The 23,837-nt window shown below is 34.2% G+C and overlaps 1 pseudogene across 1 annotated transcript; it reads left to right on the top strand.

The window, feature by feature from the left end:
* The first annotated feature begins 2,479 nt into the window (after nt 1-2,479).
* LOC116530003 lies at nt 2,480-23,255 on the top strand (annotated as a pseudogene). The gene has a single exon (XR_004259780.1). The product of XR_004259780.1 is annotated as an uncharacterized LOC116530003 (transcript).
* The last annotated feature ends 582 nt before the right edge of the window (nt 23,256-23,837 follow it).

Raw genomic sequence — 23,837 nt, 5'->3', positions numbered from 1 at the left:
GTGTGTGTGTGTGTGTGTGTGTGTGTGTGTGTGTGTGTGTGTGTGTGCCTTGACCATCCTTTTGAATTTAAAACGTTCCAATTAGTAAATCCAAGCCTATCTGTATGTGTTTTTTGTTTTCCTTTTAATATTAGTTGATATTTAAATAGAAGAGTGCAGAAGCAAATGTATACTTTGCTCATAGACTATTGCATTACTTTCCCTAAGGGCTTTTGTTTCTAGGAGTTCAAGCTGAAAAGAACCTGTCAGCTTTCTTGGATTTTTTTTTTGTTGTTGTTGTTGGATCTAGCACCAGAGGAAAGCTCCACTTTATAGCTATGTTAGGTAACAGCAGAAAATAGTGTTTATTTATTTGTTTTATTGGAATCTGTCTTTTTGTAAGTGGTGTACTTACGAGTTATCTGAAAATAATGTAAAAGAGTGTGGTAGTTGGGCTATACTGGTTTTCTTTCTAGTTATTTTAGGTTCAAGCATTATATATTAAACATCTGTTCATAAAACCTAGAATTCATGTTGATTTTTCTATCTGTAAGTAACATGTCAAGAAAATGATGAGTTGGTGTGTATTATACTTACAAAAAGATAAGAGCAAGCACAACCTAAGTGTCTTAAATTGCAACCAGGTCAGTTAGAGATGAGTTGTGGTAGTGGGAGAGATTCTGTTACATAATTACTCCTTGATGAAGAGCTATTTGCACTTACATAATTTGAGAAATCATAATGTCTATTGCCATGTTTCCATATTCCCCCCCATTCCCCTCACATGGATGTACTTTCATGTATTTGAGAGTAAAGGGAAAAGCAAATTGAGAACTTTCTAATGAAGCTACACCATGTCTTGGGTAGTGACGTTGCACTTGTCCATTTTATTTAGTGAACAATAAACCCCTATTATCAGAATATCCACTGCAGGATCTTAAGACAAAGCTTTTCCAGTAAGAGCCATATTGATCATCAAAGAATCACAAAGATAGTCTCTCTGAATGCCAAAATTACAGTCACTTTGCAAATGAGTTTTTATTGTTTTTTTCTTCTTAAAATAATTTTCATGAACACAGAGCTTCAAAGGTTTTTCTGTAGAGGTGTTCACAACAGCTGTACAGCAATGCATTTATAGTATATATTTTAAAGGTGTGCCATGAAATTAAACATTGTGGTGATATAAAATGATGCTTAAATCATAGAAACTCTACCAGCTTGTCAACTCAGTGAGTTTTGATACTATGGAAAATGGGTTTAATTATTTTGTGCCTTGAAGCTTTTATTTTCTTTAAAAATCATTATGTTGTATAGCTCTAAGGCCTTCAAAGGAAAGATGCCTATTTTTGTAGATCTATAAGTATTTGATTTCACGTAGTAAACTGAATGAGTGTTTATTTGCTGTGATCTTGAGCTTGAGAAAATGCATTTCCAAAACATACTACTGAAAATTTTACCCATGCATGACCCTGTCTTTATTTAAGCCTCACTTCTTCTTAAAGCTGTCTAGGCAAATATATTTGTAATGTTTGTGTGGTTAACTATGCATGTCTCTTACAGGGTTCTCTGGCTGCCGTGGCACTCAATCAAACCACCTAGAATGGACTGGCCGAGACCAGACTGGGTACCAAGCAGAGAAGTGCAGAGGAAGGCACTGGGAGAGCACCAGGTAAACTGAAGGCTACTTGTCACTCCCACTTGTGCCCAAAGAGCCTTGCCACATCTTCCCTCCTCACTGGGAAGACAGCACTCTTCTTCTGTGTTAAGTATTTGGTTTTGTGATTTGTCTTTCAGAATTGGAAATAGAGCGGCCATTTGGATTTGGGCAGGAAGCAGCCGAGCACAGCTTTGGATCCTTCTTTAGGGAAATCGAGTTATGGATTTATGGTCCCGGTCAAGCTCAGCCCATCCCCAGCCAGGGGCGGGCTCAGCGAGCAGCAAGAGTTCTGGTGGCGGCGGCGGCGGCAGTAGCAGCGGCAGCGGTAGCAGCGGCAGCGGCAGCCTGGTCCTCTGACTCTCTTCGGTGACGGGTATTCTTGGGTGGATAATACGGATTACGTTGTTATTGCTTAAGAATACGCGTAGTCGAGGAGAGTACCAGCGGCAGGGGGGCAGCGGTCGCCCTCCCCAGCCCACCAGCTGGCCACTAAACGCCCGTGGTTGCCAAGGTAGCACTTTCTTGTTCTTTTCCTTTCCTCGGGTGTTTTCGCACTGGTTCCACCAGAAAGGCTGTGCGCCGCGCCTCCGGTGACCAGGACTGTAAAATGGGTTCGCGCAGGGGGCGGGGGGCGAGGGGCAGGAGATGGGCGGGGAGAGGAAGGGGGTCCTGCGGGGCGATTCCGCCTTCCCCGCCCGCTCCTCTCCTCCCCACGGTGGGGTGCGGCTCGGGGGAGACACGCGGACGGGGCGATTTTCTGAAGTTGGGAATGACTGAAAGGCCTTGAGCAGTTTGGGAACGTCGCGAGTGAGGCGCCGAAGCTGGGCAGAGGGTCGCCGTGGGCGGCCTCCACAGAAAGGGCGTGTCCGTGGGCGAAGGTGCCCCCGAAAGCCTGCGGAAGCGCGTGACTTCGCGAATCCCGGGCCCGGGGCGGTGCCAAAGCCCCACCCCCGGCCGGCCGCGCCGCTTAGCAGTCGCACTTGGCCGCCAAGCTGGGGAAGGGGCGGGGGCCTGGGGGCTGGGTCCCCGCGGAACTTCCAGATCGGAAGTGTGGCGGGTCTCTCAGGAACGCATATTTTCTTTTCCGATTCTCCGAGGAGGGGTGGAGAAACAGGATGGGAACCGGATTGGCTGCAGTGTGGCACAAACCTGGAAGCTTCTTGAAAGAGGTTGGGGCAGGCAGTGACTGTTCAGACGTCCAGTCTCTTTGGGACACCTCTTCAGCGCTGTCTTCCCTGCCTCTGCCTTTAGGACGAGTCTCAAACATCAACAAACTCAAGGCACGTCCCCCTCTCAGGTCAGCTGCGAAGGGACGGGAGCAAGAGAGAACCTCTCCCTCCTTCTACTTCCAGTTTTTCTGTGTTTGTTTGTTTGTTCCAAATATTAATGGACGATGAAACAGCACGGATTTTTCACCTCCTAGAGAAGAGGAAGCCATGGCCACCAACCCCCTCAAACATGCACTCTTGGGGACAATCCTGGGGAACCTGGGGACAATCGGACTTGGCAGGAGTTGGCATGTCCAAGATGGGGCTGGAAGGATGACCCGGAGTGGAAGGCGTGGGCCAGGGCTCCAGGTCTCAGCTCTCCCGGCGTCGGACCACACAGCTTTGCCACCTTTGCACCTGGCCTTTCCCTCTTGTGAGCCATCTGGGACCGTCCCATCGAGGCGCTTCAAAGGTGGGAGAACTGAGTGCTGGGGACTAGAACGTACCGGGCGCACAGAAGATTCCACTAGCGCGGCCAAACACTAAGCAGGTTTCCTCCCTGCGTGGTGATCGTTGGTTATGCACGGGCTGCGCAAGAAGACTAAATTCCTGATAAGTGGAAACTGCAGGAGAAAAATCTTAAACTTAGAGGCCTGAGAAGCTCTCCCTCTCGTCGCTCTGGGACCGCTCTAAGCTGAGCTTACCTTCTCCCCCTGGAGGACAGGCCTTTCCCAGGAACGAAGTGAATGTGCCCCACTGGGCTCTTGCCACAAGAGCAGTCTGAACCCTGGAGAGACTGACACCGAGGTGACTTCAAGGAGACAGGCACACTCTCATGCTTCACCATCTAGGGTTTCGCCTTTCTTCTAACATTTAGGATTCCCAGTGAAGGGTACTCCACACACACCCTCTCCCTACCCCTAATCCCACTCCATTGTGTCTGATCCCACAATTACTCCCAGGTTATCTCTACTCAGAGCTTTTGCGCTCAGTGAACGTTGTTGTCTGCAGGGAAAACGGGTGGAGCCCTTCTCGGAAGCTCCCGGGGGCGAGTCCATTTTAAGAATTAGTTGAAGTAGGAAAGAAAACACAGATGCTGTCTTCGCATTCGACATTTTATCATCAGCAAGAGAATATGTAACTCCTGTTCTTTCCTTCATTGTTCCATGAATTACCTTCTTTCTCTAGGGATCCACCAGTTGGTGATTTGGGGCTTTTAAATATTGTGCTTGTTATGTGTTTGAAAAAATGCAATATGTCTACTGGTGGCATTGTTTCATTGGGAAATTAGAAAAGTAGAGAGAAGCTACATACTCTAGTTCTTAGGTGGTCCCTGGAAAGTTGGCCTCATGCTGGTTGGTTAAATAGTAAGTGTTTAGGATTTGAAAGGAGGAAAGAGAGCCGAAGGCCTGGTGACAGTTTGTGAGAAGCAGAAGATGTAGTAATCTGGCATTTGTTGAGGGGATGAGGAAGAACTTTTGAAATATAAGCTATTCTATTCAGTTTTTTGCAAATTTATTGTAGTCGCTTCATGGAAGAATAATAATGTTTAGAATAGAATAATTGCAAATAAATGCTAGTGATGAAATCTAAAGGAAACCTCTACTCATAGTTAACAGAAAGTATTTTGATTGTTTTTGTTTAAATACTTACCTCATTGCTTCCTTTCCTTTGCAGAATTATTTTCCTATGAAAGTTTCCATTAGGTGTCAGTCTGACTGAACTGGTTCTTATTTAAGTTTCGGGGGGGGGGAATGTTCCATCATCAGACCTTTTAAGATAAGAAAGTGGGAAAAATTAAAACTTTATTAAATTGAAATTACTGGAGTTAATTTTTCTTGTTACAAGGCAGCTTTTTTCTTCCCAGAAAAAAATAATGTTAAACTACATCACCACTAGTCAATTATTGCTTTTGCCTTGTCACTGTTATAGCCAAGATTAAAGAAGCATAAAACTCTTGTTTGTGCTTTTCATGCTAGATCCAAGTAGTATTAAGTAATCATAATTTTTGGATGGCTTTTCCATTGATGTCCAAATACTAGAAGGGTAAGCAGCCTTTTCTAATATTTGTTTTGCTTTACAAAGGTGATAGAAAGTCTTCCTGGAAAAAAGAGAACATGGATTCAGCTTAGATTGTCCATTTGACAATACTGAGGGCATAGTAAAGGAGGAGGGAGACAAATTGTGAAAATTACTTTTGTCCACTAGTTTTGCTTTAATAAAGCCTGCCTAAATACTCAGAATCTATGGACATAATTTATGATGTATAGATGGAAGATCTTAGGGTGCCCACTGAAATTTATATAATGTCTATAAAAGGTCAATTTTCTACTGTAATATTCATTAATAAGTATAAGAAACACCATCTTGAATGATCATTTGCTACTGAGTCTCAAGTAAGTAGTTTTATAGAAACTGCATTTTTCAAAAAATTTGCTTATTTCATTCTTTGTATTTGTGAATCCTGTTCTGATGTTGTTGCTTGAATAGAATTGCAGGCAGTGGTGGTATTCATGGTTAAAAATCCATAGAGCATCATGACAACCCCATGAACTTTCTCTGGGGCCATTGTGAGCCCTAGAATGATGTGGTTCTTGGTGTCACCGCAGTGCCAATCTAGAGCCAGAACAGGGATTCCAGTGAAAGTCCAAGCAAAGGCAAGCAATGACGAAGTAGCATTTTGATGGAAGGAATATTCCACAAACCCTATTATCAATTTTTGTCTTATTATATTCCATATTAGTAATGATAAATTTTCAAATATAAAAATAGACAATGAAGGTAGAGATGATGGATATATTGGGAAACATTTTTGTGTTTTATAGGACAGAAAAGAAGTACTAAGGACACAGAAGGAAAGACAGCATAAGGCCATCACAATTGTTCACCATCTTGTCAATTCTGTACAGGTGCAGCTACCATTGTATCACAGAAATGACAGAATGATGTTCTTACCATGTTGGAAAGTAGTATATTTGGCATAGGAGACTTACTATTTAAAAGTAAATTTCTTTTGGATATATTTTCAGTAAGAAGGAAAAATATAATAATGACATCAGAATATTTAAAGACAAATTATTTCATTTAGCTATTGAATTTAGTTATTGGTAGCTATACAACTATAAACACAAGTGCTAAATAGATTTTAAGCAAATGGTTTTGTAGTACAATTTGTTTTTTAAATGTTTTCAGATTTTTTAAATCATGACTTATAAGTCTTGCATTTAAGTCTGGAAAACATTTTACATGAGTGTATAAAATAAACATTTTAGTTGCAGAAACACTGCAGTTCATCCAAAAAACATAAGCTAAAAAAGATACACTACAAAATTTTAAATTTCTCAAAATGTGTTTATTACCCAGTAATTCGTTGAGTTTCTTGAGTGCAGCCTAACAATAAAATCAGTGTATCTGCATGTTTGTATTGTTGACCAGCTTAAAAATTTGTTACTAAGTATATTTTGTGAGTTCTGAGTTTTGTTGAGCTAAGCAAGGCAGTCTGATTTTTCACCCAGCTAAAACATTGTAATATATATGCAAGGGTAAAGACAATATTTCATTTGCTTTGTTTGTGGAAAAGCCCTTTGAGACTCATAGTATTTTAAGATATATACATATATACCAGACCAAACTAGAACTAAAAGTTTAAAACCTCTGAGTTCTAAAACATGAAGTTCACAGGATTTTAAATAAGGGTTATTGCATTTATTTTATTAATTTAAAGCCAATATTGAATATCATTCAATTAAATTTCAAACTAAAAAAGACATATTGATGTAATATATTATTACTATGTTTTCGGTTCAAATCCAATTTATATTATAATATGCTTTTTTAAAAGTTGACAAATTATGTTACAATAGTGACATAATGGCATAATTTGAAAGTAGTGTCTATTTGTAAACTTGAATGAAATGTGTGCTTTTTGGAAACACTTTTGCTGAAAAGATTATTTTTATAAAAATGATACATTTAATTGGAAAATTGGCATTTTTTTTTTGCAATTTTGTTTTTAAAATTTGTATTCAATACAGGAATGAGTATTAATTGAAGTCTACATTTGTCTCTCTAAGCTAGTGTAGTCAATTTCAAGAACTGGTTCAAACAAGTCTCAAGATAAACTAAAAATTACTTATTTAAAATATGTTTTATATATCTGCCAAATGGTCCATTAGTTTTTGGACTACAAGAGAATGAATGAATTTCATGCCTACTATTCTGTCAGAAGCAGATAATGAGGAAAAAATCTTTTTCTTTGTAAAAGAAATATATCATGATAAAACATATATCCTGGATTCTTCTACAGATAACTATACATGAATTAAATAGAATGATTATGTATTCAGTTTCATCTACTTTTTTCATAACTGTTATTTATATAAGCTTTGGTGTTTACTAAGACAAAGAAAATTAGAGAATTGAGGCCGCTATACAGAAAAATCTTAAATTTCATTTTGTCCCTCAATTACATGATACTTAGGGAGAGAGAGTATATCCTGTGGTGGAAAGAACTTTGGAGTAAGACTGGAAAATCTAATTTTGAGTACAGATAGTGTTGTGAACTATGACAATGGACCTGTCACACAGCTTGCCTGGTCTTCAGTTGTCTCATCCACAAAATGGGCTAGATTTAAATTCACATAAGGCCTTTCTACTTCTTTAGGATTCCATTTCAAGGAAAGCCTTTTTTTTTTTTTTTTGGTCTGAATTCTACTCTACATTTCATGTAAAGATGGTGTGTCAATTGGTATCACAGTAAGATAGAAGCTTTTACATAGTATTCGCAAACATTTTGTCTTGGTATCAAACAAGAAAATGGTCTTTAAGATTTTTACTTAAATTCTTAAAGCATGAAGCACATGGAAATATTTGTTGCTTTTTCACACTTCACTTTTTATTTGAAGCTTTGTAGAGAAAAAAGCCCCAAAAGAATGATTTATGAATTCATTCTAATGTGTTATCATGGGAGGACATGTATATGTGTATCTGTATAATAAATCTGAAGCTCCTCAAACCATATATCTATCTTCATAAGCATTTTAGTCTAATGAGGCCAGATCATAATGCTATTCAAAGTTGATATACATGATTGTAGTGGATAAAGAATGAATATGAACACTTGGCCTCTAAAAATATTTACTCCTTGTATAAATGTTTATGCTATTAAATTCAATTATAATATTTGGAAGAGCAGGAAAATTCCTGTTTTTTCCCCCCATTCTGTTAAAAGGAGCATTAATTGTCTAGTATATTTAATTCTTCTAAAATGGTTTAGTCTTTTAAAGTATCCAGTTCAGTGTTTGGCACATAGTAGGTGCTCAAAATATTTATTAATTTTGTGAAAGCAATGATATCCTTTTAGGACATATGTTAATATAAATTTTACATTTTTTCATAATTTTTAAAGTCACTATTATATAAAATGATTGTTGCACTGCATATATTTAAGCTTAACTTAATGTTAACATAAATTTTAAATCTCAAATTTGTTTACTAGTAGTGTAGTTATCCTTTGCCAGGAAGGAAAATACATTCTCTCTACTTGATATAACTTTTAAATAATGGAACAATCCATGAGAACATTGCTTTCAAGCTAGTATTCTTTTTGAAACTCCAAGTAGCTGTTTAATCTACTATTGAAATAGAATAATTTTACTCCATGTGAATGTTACCTAAGGTATTTTATTTAACATTTAATGTATAAATATTTGTAAGAATTTATATAGTTTCAAAAAGTAATCAGTGGAAATGCACTTTATGCAATATAATAGTTACTGTGATAGGTATGCTTTTAAAGCTAAAGATCTGTGTATTTTTTTTTATTTTTTAAAATTATTTACTAGGAAAGCAGGCCAAGTTGCAATTTTATTTTAAAGATGTGACTCTTTGGGATGTTCCATGTATAGTAAGTATAAGTTGACTTTTTAATCACAAAATAATACATCCATTTTCTAAAATTAAAATAATATGGTTTATCAGCTATTGCTTTATTCAGATAGTTTGCAGACTATCCATTCTCAGTTTAATTATGGGTATAAAACACTAGGTCTATTTAAAACTTTGATTCTGATTTGTGTGCTGAATGGAAGCAAGCATAAGAATAGAGATTTAAAGAGAAAAAATTAAAACATAAAAACTTTGAGAATACGTTCAATAAAAATTCTACAAAGTTTTCAAAAGTAATTGCCTTCAAATATATACCTGGGGGTAGGAATGTGAGACTTGGAAATCATTTATTCATACTTTTATTACAATATCTCATGTTCCTTTCTGTTGTTGGATGTAGTTGTCCATAAAACAGCTTTGAGATTTATTTAATATTATATATTAAAACAGAGTCAAATTAAGGAGATTCTTTACCACAAACAGATTTCTGTTAGTTGTGGATGCTATGTTTATTAAAAATAGTGAGTGATGTTAAACTTTTGAGGCGATTTCACATTTACATCTGGCAATTTGTGTAGATAACAATTGAATTTGACAAGAGACAAGGGACAATGATAGCAAGTAACAATGCTAACGATGTGGGCTGGAGTGAAGAATGTGCAGATTTTGGTGATGTAGTAAAGTATCAGTAATGAAATTCCTGGTGGCTGGTACCAGTACACCTTGGAAAACTATCAATTTCAGGAAACTTTAGAAGAGATCTTGTGGTACCCTTTACCCTGTTGTGATGGGTGGTGTTTAATATTGATTTTATATAGTTTATCTGTGTAGAAAGATTCTTTCATAGTATGAGTGACAACTGTATCCAAAAGTTCTTGCTTTCAAAGTCGTGCTCTGATATAGAACTGTGAATCAATTAAAATAGAAATAATCTCTGAGTAAAATAAGCTTAGCTCATCTCTAGAAAATTGAGAAAGGCAAGAAATCTGGATATTTCTCAAATCAAAAGAAAGAACAACAGTCTGAAAAGGCAGACTTCTAAAAATTGAGCCTTGGGGGACATGGCTTAAAAGATGGATTTTTTATCAATTTGTCTATTAGAAAAGATATGTATGATACTTGAATTTATGCCAGAAGTAAACCTGGGAGGATTTGTTAAGACAGTATTTCCTGATATAAAGTATTGACACTAAGAGTTTAGTTTTTCCCATTCACTGTAATTGATTTAGATTTTAGAGGGGAAGGCTATTTGTTAGTTAAACATGATAAAGATAGAGAAGATTGACATGTTTCTCCTTGTCTAACTTGGCCTTTATTTCCAAATACATAACATTCCCACTTGATAATTTCTTTGCTTTTAATATGATTATTTTCCATCCCTATATCCACATGGAATACAAAGTTTCAAAAGTCTTTGCTAAGCTCATAGTAAATTCATATGATATTTAATTGTCACTATAAATTTCTATTTCAGATCTAGTTCTTTGGTATGTAATATAACTTCCATGTTTCCCATATGAAGTCCTGGCAACACATAGAATCCAAGTAACTTCTCCATGGACACCCAGATAATAATTGGAACCCATTTTATATGCCCTTGTTGGGTGTTTTCTTTCTAATGCGTGACACTAAAACTTCACTAAGTGTTGAAGCTTTTCTCACAACATTATTCTTCCTATTGTCTAACACTAGTTCTTGTATTTTTCATACTATTCAGTGATATTCTTCCCCAATTAAACTTTTCAAAAACTCTTGTATTGTATATATAGACGTGAATATATCAACAGATTCCAAAGGTCTCTAGTCTGCTTGTACTAAGGATTTTTTAAATATTGGAAAATTTTATAGGCTATGTTAATATAGAAACAGAAATGAATCATAATTAAAGGAATAACTTGATAGTTTACCCTAGTTGAAAATATTTTAGTAAAACAAGGGAAATGTTAATCACAATTACATCAATTCAATTTAATAAGCTTCCAAATGCAAATGTTGACTAAAACGTTGGATACAAAAATATTTGTCATGCAGTATATTCAATGAAAAATTTAAAGTAACATTACTAAATAACAGTGATCCCATGATGTTCTCATACCAAATAATGGAAATAAAATCACATTTTCATATACAATTTAAAATTATATTTACTTTTACTTCACTTTTTAAATGTTCAAAGCTATCTTGTTGAATAAAGAAGGACAGATCAGCTCTTGGATCAGAACAGAATCAAAGTAAAATTCTCAGTTTTACAAAACCCTTGTCCACTTCTGTTGTGATCTTTATGAAAATTGCATGGTGATCTGCCTCTGACACATCTGGGTTACTCGTAATGCTAACCATTTCAGGGTGTGAGAAGGAGATTTTTCACTGTGGGTTCACCCAACTTATCAATCATGAAGCATGCTCCTTATACATAAGTTGCTTAACAACAAGGATACATTCTGAGAAACACATCCTTAGGCAATTTTGTCATTGTAGAAACAACATAAAATGTACTTACAGAAACCTACATGGTATAGGCTACTACACACCTAGGCTGTATGGCAGTCTACTCCTTCTAGGCTAGAAACCTGTACAGCATGTTACTATACTGAATAATGTAGCCACTGTAGCACAAAGGTAAGTAATTATGTATCTAAATACATCTAAATATAGAAAAGGTATAGTAGGAATACCTATTACAAGTTTAAGGGGCCATCACTGTATATGCAGCCTGTCGCTGATAGATATACCGTTATGTGCCATATGACTACCAATCAGCACTCTGTCACAGCAGTGAGGGTTCACTAGAAAAAGTGTTGTAACTATCTTTGTTTTAAATTCATCAAAACAGAAAGTTGACATCCTTTTGACCATTTAATCTCCATCAAAAGGTTTTCCTATTTTATTAATTATAAACAATAACTGTAAATAACTATGTTCATTGTTTTTCTCAAGTTTTTAAAAAATATTGTAGATAAAATCCCAAGATAGGTAGGTAGATAAACAGACAGACAGACTGGCTTTTTAAAATCTATTTTGGTGCTCAAATGAAAATAATCCAGTGGAAAAATTGGCTCTGAGAAGCCCAACATAAAATAATCAATATTTTGTCCAAAGAAAAATCTTTTATGGATTCACGTTATTTGGTCAAGAACAAAATACTTTAAAATGTGTAAAAGATAGATTTTAATCTTAATACCAGCTAATTAAGCTTTTTCTGTACAATATACAGTTTTAAGTTAACAGTAATTAATATAGCCAGCTTGGAACCTCAGGAAGCTAAAGCCAGAAAGTGCTTTTTGGTTCACTCGAGAGGATGTGGTTTGATTGCTGGCGCCAGTAAACAGGTTGGGAATTGTCAACATTGTAATTAGCAGCAAGTTTCTGGATTCTCTGCCTGCCAGACTAGTGGGCTGATGCTTGGAGCAGTTGCCCCAGTGGGGAGAGGGAAAAACAAAGGAAGGGAATTTGAGCAACCTTGGCAGGCTCTGTCAGCATATGCCACTGGACCAATGTTTTTCTTGGCAAAGGTCTATTTTAAGACATCTAGCAGTGGTTTCCACAAAATATGAAACTCACCATAGCAACCAAAATGGCAAGCGTCTCTAGGAACCTTTCCTTGATTGGGTATCAGGTCAAACTGTTCAAAGTGGTATTGCCTTATGTGCAGTGTGCTCTGTACTGTGCACAATGTGGTTATTAACAATACAATTAAAAGAGTTAAAATCTGTTTTGGCAGCAATCCTTAAATACTCTGCCTCTGCTGAAAAGCCTTCAAAGAATAAGGTTATGCAAATCTTATTAACCCTTTGTGTAGTACAAATAGAAAAGAAATGTCAATCTTAATTCCACCAAGCATCCAATCTTCACTGCTTACTTAAATGATAATTTCAATCTAGTTTTCTTAATTCCAAGCCATGTGATTTTTATGGAGAAAGGCTGTCATAGATTTTAAAACCGTATTTGCAGTGACTATAAGATGAGGACATCAGTAAAGTTTATAGGTAATTTATAATCCAACTGAACAAAAATTAGACTATCTTTTTAAACCTACCTAATAAAAGTTCGTATTATATCTCTATAGACACATATGTAAAATTTTACTGTCTTAGAGTATGATCTAAAATATACAACATATATGCTCTGAGTAGTCACAGGATAAATACTGACCCACCTATTTTGTTGCAAAAGCACGATAACAAACCCTTTTGCTATTTTTTTAAAGCAGCTCTGTAATAAATTAATTTTTCTTTCTAGTGAAAAAAAAGTTCATGGTTGCTGAGCATTGCTAAAATATACACGTTAATTTCTCCAAAATAAGTGGTTGGAGTCATATCACAGATATTCTTACTGTCACTCCCTATCTTTGCTAAAATGTGAGGAGGAGTTTCAAAAAGATAAACAGGATACAGAAAGACAAACAAAATAGCTTTCTTTACTGTTTAAAAAAAGTCCTCAAATGGATCAATGTGCTATATTAAGCAGTTGCCACGTGGTGATTTCTGCAGGTGGATTATCAAAAGTGCACGAAAATGGCTGTGTAGATCTGGCACCCAGGTGTCTGGTGTAGCATTTAGCGGACTCTTTTGTGGGGAGAAGGATTACTCATTTGTTGGAGAGAGTTCAGTTCTCTAATCCTCCTCCACAACAGAATCCATGTTGGAGTGAACAAGCAACACGATTCTTATCCACTCTCTCTAGACTCTGAGGAATGCTCCACAATTATTTATTATTTTCACTGGAATTAGATGCCTACAGGTGGCCCCATAATGTGCCTCCAGGCATACAACCTGCTGTAAATTTTTAAGTTACATTAACTCAGCAGTATGTTGTCTTATAACGACAGTTCATTCAGTTTATGGGGAAAGGGAAGGAAGCAGAAAGGCAGTCTTTCGTGTTAAGCATCATTACAGCTCTTTGCCTGTTCTTTCTTTGAAGTTGGTAAACGATATTTGGCAGAAGCAACACTCCTGGAGTGCTGGTGTGCTGGTGTAGGCTATGTCTCCTGATAGATTCAGAAAGGAGGTCACAGCCTCCAGGCCTCTGTATCATATCCCAGGGCCAGATATGTTCATGGGTGTCGGTATTGAAAACAGAGGCAGAGCAGTAGGACTTTTTCTTTTTTCATTCTTTTTTCTCTGTTTCCCTTTCTTTTTGTCCCTCCCTCCTTCCCTTCCTCTCTCTCTTCCCTCTTTTTCTCCCTTTCTTTCTTTCTTGGGTCTTTAAGTGACTTCTATTACTCAAGTGTTTTGTCATTAGTGGTCTTTCATATTATGTCAGAAAAAAAATCAGTTTAGCTTTACTGAGATCGTTGGGCTCATGATGCTATTACAATTTCACCCCATCACACACATCCTATATTCTGCAATTGTTTTTTCCTGAGTATATGGGTTACCCTCAGTGAGAGAAGGAGGGAACTGCTTCATAACTTTTGGTCATTGAGTTTTATGCCCATCCTTTCTTTGTAATGGTGCAGTTGTCACTGATGGATACAGTTAATTCCCTTGCATATTTTGGGGTACAATTCTCAGAGCTGATGAAAAAACAAAGATAATATTTGAATTAATGTACTTTAGGAGTCAAAATTAGTGGAAACATTTTCAGGGGCAAGACACAAGTCTATTTAAGCCTCAGAAATCCTAGTACTGGGTTATAAAACTCCTTCTTACAGCAATAAACAGAGTAATATCTGTCTCCCACCAATCTATTCTCGTTACACCTTTAGCTTATATTACAAGTAACAATCATGATGTGTATGTTTTAAATATATATTTTATATGTACAAAGTCATATTATTAAAAAGTACACAAAACTTTTTAAATGTTAAAACATTTTTATTGAAATTCCTGTATCACAGACATAGGCAAACTTAGTAGCCTAAGGCCATTTGGACACTTGCAAAGTTATCTGCCTTAATACATGTACAACTAGACCAGCCCATCTTTCATTTTATAGCAAGGGATGAACTTGCTGAGAAAAAGCAACTTGTATATTCAAAAGAACTAGGATGTCTTTCAGAATAAGTCATTAAATATCCATTACGCATGTACTATTTATGAAGTGTGTGTTCAGGTCTGTCAACATTTTTTAGGGTCCTACTATGCACCTGGTATTCTTCTAACTGCAGGGGCTACCAAGGAATAATGAACAGACCCCCTTGAAGCCTCCATGATGTACAAGACCTCTTACAATTCAGGCTGTTAGAGCCTTTGTGGGGAAGTCAAAGGAATGTAAAGCAGAATCCTCCTTTCAAGGAGCTGACTAGGATGTGGTTAATATTAAATATTAAACTGTATGAAAGTGGTTGTTTCTACAAGCCCTTACTATTGTCCCTTCACCAGAAAATACTTACATGTCACAGATATAATAATAAGTCCTTTCTAGAAATGGATTTGTCTTCTCTTTTTTCCCTTAAAGTATGGAAAGTCTTTCAGAACTGAGTAGACTAAGGAAGCACCAGTTTGGAAAAGAATAATATACATACTTTTTCACATCAAAGCAATAGTTACTGTATAACCAATTCTAAGTTATATAACACCATTTATAATGACACATAATTATATTATCCCAGGACAAATTATTCCTGTATCCATAGTTATCAGAGAATATGATTTAGATATTGTAAAATGATAGTGCTTACATGTAATTTCCAAATTCATTAATATTAGATTTTAGAGTCAATAAATGTCCTTTGAGAACATGATGATAGGCATTATAAAAGAAATTGCTGAACACACTATGTTATACTTCAGAAAGTGGTTCTCAAAATGGGGCCTTCTAGTAGTGGCCTGAGTGACACCTGGGAACTTGTTAAAAATGCCTGTTCTCAGACCACCTAACAGGCCCACTGAATAAAAAACTCTGAACCCTAATCTGAGTTTTAACAAGCCCAATTCTGATGCCTGCGAGAATTTGAGAACCATTGCTTCCTACTGATTTTTTAAAAATCACAAAGTCAGGTTCTATGCAACACTGACCCCACGCTGACCCAATTTAGGCTCTCTTGTAGATTTAAAGTTGCAAGTTATTATTAATAAATAAACCAGATATTTTAAATTAAAAATTATGACTTTGTCTGGTAAATTCTACCTTTGTGAAATATTTTAATCCCTCCAAAGATTATATTTCAGCTTAATTTTATAAAAGGCATACAATATTGAATAAGATCTTTAGATTTTGTGTGTGTGTGTTATTGTCTCATGGATTATTATTGGAAGTTTTCTCATTCATCTATGACACAAATAATTTTTAAATTCCCATGGAAGGGAATTGCCCTGACAAAATTATTTGAGCACTTATAAATTGTTCCAGCATTACAATAGCATAAAATAAGTTTCCTAAAATCTGTATTGGAACTGTATTTAATAAAAATTTACTTAGAACATAGGTGATTATATAATAGTAAAAATGAATGTTATTGGTTAAGCAGTTAGATTATATAGGTTCTCATTATGCCAACTGGAAATTGTTTTACAGAACTACAATATGTTCTTACTTCAAACCACAGCTTTTTATTGAAGCTTTCATAAAAACATTAGAAATTCAAGCCTGGACTGTTTAAAACGCAGCTCTAAAATTTAGTGAATTGTTTCTTGTTTAGTGCTTTAAATTAAAATATAAAAGAACAACTGTTAAGGCCATATCATTATGGATTGTAAGACCTAGGCTAGTCCTTTGACCCTTAAATGTTAGCTTTTGTGTTTAACAAAAAATATAATATCAAGCCACCTTGAATTTAACACTGAAGTAACTGGCTGACAATGTCAATGGGCTTTTTCTCAGTCCAAAGTCTTCCTTACATTAATGAAACATCTTGTTTGCTTATGTCAATGCATGAACTTAGTCATATACATTACAGGATGCCAGGATATAACAAAGAATTAATAATATTTTTTATTAAAAGTGCAGCTTTGGGGGGGTTTCTCTTTGTTTGAATCCCCCCCTCCCTCTGTGTCTGTCTGGGGGAGCTGTTTTCTTTTTCCTTTCTTCTTTCTTGCCTATTAAACTTTTCACTCAAAAAAAACAAAAAAGGAAAAGTGCAGCTTTTACTAACATGTGAACACAAAAGGTAACCTCCTGAGTAGCAATAAAATCACCTAAGGAAGAATTATGTATGCCATTGAATAATAAATTCTGTGGTATTTTACTTTGTATCCCTAACACATTGATGTATTCCATAATATTCTGTTTTCTCAAACAGTTATCTTTACAGTTGTTCATTATTCAGCTGTATAATAGATCTTCCTCTCACTAAAATTACATTCTGAGTATAAGCATAGAAATGTACAGAATATGATTTTATGTCCTTTTCACGGTAGAGGTAAGTAACACTGTCCAAACTTACAAACTTAAGAGAGTCACAGTGGGGGAACAATTTATGCACACCCAGTTTAGATAGAATGATTGACAGGAAATATGTAAGAAATTCAAGTTATTCTTATGGAGGGAAAAAAAGGTCCATTATTTTGACAGTTAACATTTTAAGATTAAGCACTTTGAATTAACCAGAAAGGAAAATAAAAGCATTTTAGTAGGCATATAGTTTGATGGATTTAGTTATTAAATTAAATAGACACTAATTTAAAGGTTACCACTTCAACCCTTAAACAAAGAGTGTTTTGACTGTACAAAAAGATGCAAATAAAGTACCAAATAGCTTATATTTAGGCAGAGAAGATACTTAAAATTCAGAAATGTCAAAAACAGCATATTCTTCTCTTGCATTTTAATTAAATGTTTCAGTTTATTTATCTTAAGTTTATCTTAAGTTGTATGGAGGATTAATTGTACTCATTATTTTGCTTTTAATGGTTTACATATTCTTTTTTATGTTAACAAGTGTTATTTTAAACATTTTATAAAGGAAAAGTTACTTTGAAAAAAGTTGTTTAATATCACAAAACCCATTGTGATCTTTCTCAAATGAGTTATAGATTTCTTTCTTTGCCTACATCATTTTTTTGTATCCTGTGGGCCTATATCATTGATAATCCCATACATTATTATATTAAGAGCAGGAAATCTTATCAGATGTGAGCTTATTAATTATTGACAATAAAACATTAATAGTTTAACATTTCAGGAAAGCTCAACATGTTTTACAAAATTGATTTATTAATATCTCTTAGCCATTTTATTTACAGACTACTACCTTATGTTATTTAGATTTTTTAATATGCCTATAAAAGTAGATTTATGACAGAGATAATTTTAAATTACTCAGCTAAAAATGTATTATTTTATACTTATTGAACTCTAATTTTACATAAAGTTTTGTGACTTGTACTATGTGAAATCTTACAATTATAAAAGATAATATTTAATCTACTTCTAATAAATTTAAAAATGCATGACGGTTTGCATTAGGTTAAGAAGTATAATCAAAATTTTTATTTATAATAGAAAACTGTTGCAGTTATAATTATATGCTAAATCTATACATTTATAAAATATTTATTAAGGCAAAACTTATAATAATTTTAGTTTTTAGATACTTGGTATAAGAGTTCACAGTTTTCCTGAATTTTGAATTATATTTCATCTCCTAAAACTTTCAAATAATATTATTATAATGTACATTTTCATTTAAAAAAATTGCAATGTTTGATCATACAGGGAAAGATAATTGAAGAAAGAGTTACTAAGGAAATAAAAGTGAAAATACACTTTGGTCAAGTATTAAAATTAGCATACTAAAATGGAAATTTTTATGTATAAGCTGTTTATTAAATCAAAGTATTTCTAATACCTTTCTTTTCTGTTCTTTCATTTTGATCCATATCAACTTTAATGCCACAACTGGCTCACTAGTAAGTATCAGGCAAGATCATAATTTAGCACTTACCTCAAATTACATGAAAATCGAATCCAAAAATGGCATACTGCAACCAGGTCTACTTTCATGTATCAAAATGGATTGCTGTACATTATAAATGATACTCCCTGATGTTTTTGCAATGATTCATGAAACTATGGGGCTGACATTTTAGTGCAAGGAATTCCATAAATGTTAATAAAGCAGGAAAACGAATCCCAAAGCGCTAGGTATTAAATAACTCTAATCTCTTTCTACTACTAATGCTATTTGTAATGCTTAAAAAAATATCAAAATACAATACAAAATATCTTATACTAAATGAATGGGAATTAAATGTTGCAAATCAAAACTGAGCTATGATAAACGATGGTCACATGATAATTAAGCTTTTGCTTTCATATCTCTTAGTATAACATAACCACTTACAAAGTATCCTATCTTTAGGTTGATTTAGCATCTTAGCCTGACATAGAAACAATTAAAAAATATAAAGAATTATCATGGATATCTTTTTGATTTTATGTGATACATTTCTTAAAAGAAACTTTGAATCAAGTTTTAAATTCTGTACTGATTCATTAGCTTTTACCCTAGTTGATCTGGGTTTCTCAATCTTTAGAATGGAATCCCTCATCTCACATGGAAGCCATGTTATTTAGTTATATGTATTTAGATTCATTTTAAAATGTAAAATAATGTTTTTAAGATCTTTCACTTGTTAATTATGCTTAATAATTTATTTAAAAAACTAGGCTGATTATGTCAAAGATGCCACTATTTATTTTTAATCAAGAGTTAAAAATTTAGTTTGACTTAAACAATTCTAAAATGATTTCCCAAAATGTTTGGTACATATTGGTTATTGTTTTCATTTTTGCCTCTCTAAATTTACATGTTTACCAGTAGAAAGTACACTTACGGTAAAAAAAAAATATATCATTTTGTTTATATCAATTTTTTCTGAAAGAATTAGTTTCATTTTTATTTCTCTCCATTTTTAATAGGAGGTACGTTTATATGAATTTTTTAATTTTACTTTTATTATAATACAAAATTGCACTCATTTAAGGATTAAAGTTCATATTCTGAAAGGGCATTTCCTTTATTTTTATTTTGCCCTACACATAATGATTTGCTTTCTGTGTCTAGACCTAAATGGATATAGAAATTATTTTGAAATAAAAACATTAGTTTTTAATATTTAAGTTCCTTTAGTTATATTTTACAGAGCTATTTATGTATTATTAAACATTATACATACATATATATTTGGTTTACATTGATTTATGATTAATTGTATTTCCAATCTGTCTTTATCATAAATATTATGTGTTTTTCCCAGAGTATCTAGTTTTAAACAAAAAGTAACCTGTCAATGTGAATCTTTTGGTGTAGCATATTTGAAATTTTATCTACAAATAGATGCAGATGGAAGTATACTTACTTAGTATTTATTATGGTCTCAATTTCTGTGAATTTCATGCTCACTTTTCCCCTTCATTTCTTTTTGCAAATGGCCACTTTGTCATATGTTTTAACTGTAGGAAGATGAAAAACTCTAAAAGTGCTCACCATCAGCATAAAGTGAGACATTTTGAGCTCTACTGTGCAAAATGAAAGCATAATATTCACTGCAAAGAAGGCTTAGAGTTCTATTATCCTGTCATTTATACTTAGAGGCACTTCAGTTTCTGGAATAGGTTAAACAAAGGAAATTTGGAATGGATGTCTCTTTAAAATTTTGAAAAACTGGAATCCTGAGGCTGGTAGACTACTGAATACCTTCGACCATCTTCCAGATAATATCTGGATGGAGGATAATTTGTGATGTAATAAACTGTAAGTGTCAAGATACATGAGCATTAAAAAAGGAAGCTGATTTTGTGATGCCACTTATATCACCTCCACTAAGGGAATAGGTCAGCACACTGCAACTGATTTCCCATTTCTGCAAAATAGTACAGTTCTGCTTCATACTCTGAATTTGGGATTTCCTGTTGAAGTCAAAACTAGGTCTATGCTGTCCTGAAGGGTCAGTAACAAAATAGGTTGTGATTATGGAAGCAGTATCTCTGGACTCACTGCCAAATCCTCCAATCCTGGGTGTTGATTTGACCTGTTATAATAGAACTTCACAGGGTGAAATATCTCCTCTCAATCCTTAGTCCTGATGGATTCTGGGTCCATATGTATGAAGGCTCTATCTTTGAACGGATGTCTTTGAATCAACAATAGAATTGTTTTGAGAGTTTAGTGCTAGAAGAGACTTAAGTGGTCATTTCATAAAATCCAACTTATTTTAAAGATGACAAACTGAGCTTAGAGATATTACAGTTTTCTTTTTCAAGTAAAAGTCCTGCTAATAGTCATAACTCTGAAGTCATGGATCAGTTCATCACATATGTGGTTTGACCTATCAAGCATTCATCACTACCATCATGATTGTTACTACAAAAGTGATTATTATTACAAAAATATTTCTTCCTCACCTATAGTTTATCCCTAATTTCCTATTATTTACTTGATCACTGGATATCTCATGGAACTTATTTAATTTATAAGGTGTTTTAATGTCTTTAATTTAAAGTAAATGTATTGTTCAAACGTAACATGACAAACATTGAATTCTTTTTCCCTTTATGAAACATAGAGTCTGGAAGGACAACTCTATGTCCAGTTATTAATGCTAATACGTATACTAACATTAAAAATAACTGATTTTCAAGTTCAGTGCATCTACTTGTTGGCATTCACATGATGGCACGGTCTCCTCCTTTTCTGTGCAAATCTGATTAAGGGGTTTCTCCTGCCATTGTTTTACATGCAAAACTTCCGTTCCATTTTGACAACAATCCTCTTTACACAAGGACCTCAGGGTTGAACACTGAAAGTACCTAACCATTACTGAATATTGAATCATGTCTTTTCACATAAAATTGCAAATATGGTTTGAGAGCCAATTTTCAGATTACTTTGGTTGAGTAGGACTAATTACTTTTAAACTGGGGGCAGCCAGGGTCTGCCAAAGCAGTGCTGAATTTTTCCAATGTTAGGCGAGCTCTACCCATCCAGAGATTGTCTCATACTGAAGTGCTGTAAGATTATTCATGCTTGTAGTAATGATTAACTATAAAAATAATGCCTATTGCAAAAGATCATAATAGCAGTAGCTATAGTTTACTGAATGCCTATCATGGGGCAGGCATTGTGTATAGTATCTATTATTTCATTTCATTTCCTCCTGAAAATAATGTTATGTGAGGTATTATTATTTTCTAAATGAATAAAAAAACTGAGTTTCCAGACGAGTCTGATAAAAACATCAGTTTGCAAAGTAGAATTGAGTTCTATTCCTGCTATCTGAAATGTGACCACAGGATCAAAACTTAGTACGTCATTTCCCTCCTCTGCAGAATTAGGTGACAGAACTAGCTTTAACTTTCTGTGATTTTAAAAAGCTCAAAGCAGTTTATTATTTTTTTGAGAAAAGGGAAAAAATGTTAAAGCCTTCATAGTAACAGTATCACTGAACAGTATTTATCTGGTATTTTCCACATTCTCATCTGATTTCATGGCTTCAAACACAGAACAAAATCCTCATTAATATAAAAGGAAGTCCATATTCTGACCAGATCAGTGAAGCACAGAAAAAGATATGAAATTCACTTACAATGGATCAGACTCTTACAAAGTTTGAATTTAGCAACATGCATTTATTGTGCTGTGTATATGAAAAATTAAATGGATGATGTGAAGCAAGGTGGGAATCTAGTACAAGCATAAAGGATATTTACAGTATGTGTGATGAAGCATAAAAATACATTTTTCTCCTTCAAAAAGCAAAATGTTGGATATATTCCTATAAAACACCTTAGGCTATATCAAGAACACTATACTTAAATACTTAAGTACATTTACATACTATTTATGTAAATGTATTGACTTAATCATAGCAGCTCTAGGGATTCATGATAAGCTGTGAAAATTGTCTATAAAAGATAAGTGAATGACCCTTTAAAATAGAATAAAAATTAATTATAGCACACCAGCAATTTTAAGCACATATACATACCATTTTGAAAATCTGTGCTTTTGCAATGTTAGCAGTTCCTTATATAGTTCTCAGTGATGCATCCACATCACATATACAGTCTCCTAAACATATTGTATTTTTCTTAGAACATCAAACAGCATTATGTCCCGTGTCAATTTTGTAATATTTTGATAGAACAAAATATGGTATAGTAAGCTGACATATTTTCCTTCATTGAAGTATTCTTTTGTGTGTAAACTCTTTACAGATTTTTCTCACCATTTTCTCCTTTTCTAAAGTTGACAAAAATGTAAATGATGGCAAAATGGAAAGAATTATCACTTCTTTCCAAAATTATTACTCTGTGCTTTCATATTGCTATTGTGTAAATATTGACATAATTTCACAATTGTTGTATCTGAAATAATAATAAATAATTGCTCCCACTTGGAAAAGAATGATTTTTTTTCAAGCACTTATATCAATATGTCACTTACCCATTGTGAGCAAGTAAGAATTGTGGCAATGAAAGGTATGGTTAAGTTTTTTTCACTCATTTGTTTATTTAACATGTATTTATTGAGCTTTACTATTTGCCAGGCACTATGGAAGGCACAGAACGGCATTGCTAAAAGAAAAAAGACAAAGTTGATACCTACATGAAGCTTACAGTATGATGAGAGCGATGAAAAACAAACCAAGAAAGAGAATCAGTGATTACAAATAGTGAAAACTTTCATAGAGGAAGTTCACACCCAAGAAGATAGAGATAAATTAGGGAGGCCAATTTAGATAAAGTAGAATGGGGATCCTTCTGAGATACTAAAAGATAAAAATAAAACTAATGCTTGATGAAGTGTTCTAAGCCAAGGCAATTCCAAGTACAGAGACATTGAAACATATCAAAATATTTTAGTAATACATTCTCTGGTTTGTCCTTCAGTTTCATTAATTAGCATGAGTCTCAGAAAAATTCAAACTCTTTGTGCAAAGATTTCCTAAAGAGATATAAGGCATTTTTGAAAAGCTGTAGTAATTTGGAAAACTAAAGAAATTACTCTTTAAAAATAGCTTTAAGAGTCAGAAAATATTTAATACTTAAAATATTATTCTTCACTGGATATTATGTTTTTAAGAAACTTCAATCTCTTATAGCAACGATCTCTGGATTTCCTGTGTTTGTAATAGCATATGAGAAAGATCAAGGTGTTTTTATACAATGTGAATCTTATTCTGATAATTTTCTGTCCTTAGCGTAGTAACTGCTTTTTATTT

Source organism: Sapajus apella, unplaced genomic scaffold (genome assembly GCF_009761245.1).
Source record: "Sapajus apella isolate SASKATOON/1434 unplaced genomic scaffold, GSC_monkey_1.0 scaffold64, whole genome shotgun sequence".
NCBI classification, from domain to species: domain Eukaryota; kingdom Metazoa; phylum Chordata; class Mammalia; order Primates; family Cebidae; genus Sapajus; species Sapajus apella.
This window is presented reverse-complemented; position numbering and strand designations above follow the sequence as displayed.